Here is a 2174-nt window from a genome sequence, read left to right as displayed (position 1 = left end):
CCTCTGTCCGAGGAATTTTCCAGGCAAGAATACTGGAGTGGGTAGCCATTCCCTTCTCCAGGGGATCTTCTTGACTCAGGGATTGAACCTGGGTCACTCACATCGTAGGCAGATTCTTTACCATCTGAGCCGCCAGGGAAGCCCCACAAGGCATCATACTTTCAAGTTTAAAGTTTGGAGTAGACCTTGTAAACAAAGAGGAAATACCAAAGGTCTTTGATCTAGAAGTACAGCTTAAGAGCACTAAGATTTGTGGATAATGCTGTTTAGAGAGAACTAAAATGACTGCTCAATGTCCTTCTTTGGGGAGAAGATTTTAAAGGACTGCTCCATAGTTTGACCATTAACATTCAATATTTTTTTCTTCAAGAGATAGAGAGGCTGCAGCCTGTTTAAAAGACCAGAGGCCCAGAGAGGCACCATATGGGGGCTCGCTGAGCTGAATCTCAAGCGGGCATCCAGTTTGTGTCTAGGCTGGAGTTAGAATCGTGGAGATGCAGAAGGAAGCCCCATCCTTCCTAGTGCCCACACCCTGTGGCCAAAAGTGGAAACTTCCCCCTAACACACCTGCCTATTGGAGCAGGTATTGGAGGCTGCACTGTACCTGTTTGATGGGATGTTCCTGCTCCAGGCTTCTAACCTGAGTGGCCCTGCTAGGCTGGCCCCCTCAGGCTTTTCAAGGCCTTTTTGTGCCACCCTCAAGGAAGGTTTCTGCTTCGCTGGAGTCCAGATGGAGGCCAGAGTGGCTAACCTCACTTGGGTAGGAGACAGAGGTATCCTAGTGGCTTCTGATCCAGGTGCTGTTGAATTGTGGGAGCTGGCTGAGAATGAGACATTCATTGACAACAAGTTCTGCAAGTATAAGCACAATGACATTGTGTCTACAGTCAGTGTCCTGAGCTCTGGCACACAAGCTGTGAGCTGGTAGCTAAGACTTCTGGATCAAGGTTTGAGACCTTGCTCAGCAGATGGTTCAAAATTCCTACCGAGCTCATTCTGGACAGGCCACCTGTGTTGCTGCCTTTCTCCACAAGGATCCTGTGTTTCTTTCATGTGGCGAGGACAATAGAATCTTATTGGAGGATATCTGCCATCCCAAGCCAGCCTCACAGATGGGCCATGGCGCCTCTGGCTACCTTCTTGCCTCCCTGGCTTTATATCCTCAGCAGACTGAAGTCTTTGTCTTTGGTGATGAGAATGGGACTGTCCCCCCGTGGACACCGAGAGTGCGAGCTGTGCCCTCAGCTCAGTGGTGCAGTCCTAGTGCATCACTGGGCCAGTGGTCTCTCTACACAGTGCTCCCCTCCTGGCTTTGTCCGTGACAACTACTCACTTGCTGTACTGGACTTAGACCTTTCAGAGGTTTAGAAGCCAAGCCCACGGAAACTTTGTGAGAGATGCTACTTGGACCACACTGAATCACTCCCTTCTTACCACAGCGGGCTGGGACCGTGAGGTCCTCCACCATTTCATGCCCACAGAACCTCTCCCAGAGCCTGAACCTAAGAGTGTTGCTGAGTAAGTTGGATTTCAGACAAAAAGCAAATCCCCTGAGAGTATCCACTCCCTTTGCTCCTGCCCTCTCCTTGTGTGAGACAACACAGGAGCCTTATACATTGTGTCAGTACACCAGATCTGTTCAGTTAGTAGGCATTGTCTCTCAGGCTGGGGGAGGCTGGATTCTGAAGTCCTATAGTCAAGGAAGAACAATTTCCTTGAACGTGAAAAAAAGTTTTCTCTACATCAGCTAGAGGGTGGTGAATGTTTTTTGGACAAAAGTTTATGGAATTCTCCAGGAAAGAATACTAGAGTGGGTAGCCATTCACTTCTCCAAGGAATCTTCCCAATCCAGGGCTCGAACCTAGGTCTCCTGCATTGCAGGCAGATTCTTTCCCGTCTGAGCCACCAGGGAAATCCCATATAAAACATTTCATACTAAAATCTTTTTCTTAAAAAGCTCTTAATTTTTAAGTTTTTAAAAAAGGAGATTTTTAACATTCACTACTGTTTTTTCTCTCATACTATGAGCTCTGAAGAAAGTGACTATTTCTCAGCTCAGAACTGACATAAATGGGTGCTTCTGCTGCTGCTGCTGCTGTTGCTGTACTTAGTTACTCAGTCATGTCCGACTTTTTGTGACCCCATGAACTATAGCCTGCCAGGCTCCTCTGTCC

At 47.8% G+C, this 2174-nt stretch overlaps 1 pseudogene; it reads left to right on the top strand.

Annotated features, from left to right (window-relative positions):
• The first annotated feature begins 494 nt into the window (after positions 1 to 494).
• LOC145522776 (methylosome protein WDR77-like) lies at positions 495 to 1522 on the top strand (annotated as a pseudogene).
• Positions 1523 to 2174: the final 652 nt, after the last annotated feature.

Source organism: Giraffa tippelskirchi, chromosome 10, assembly GCF_054371585.1.
Source record: "Giraffa tippelskirchi isolate mGirTip1 chromosome 10, T2T-mGirTip1v1.2.pri, whole genome shotgun sequence".
NCBI lineage: Eukaryota > Metazoa > Chordata > Mammalia > Artiodactyla > Giraffidae > Giraffa > Giraffa tippelskirchi.
Note: the sequence above shows the minus strand (reverse complement) of the source record. Positions and strands in the feature narration are given on the sequence as shown.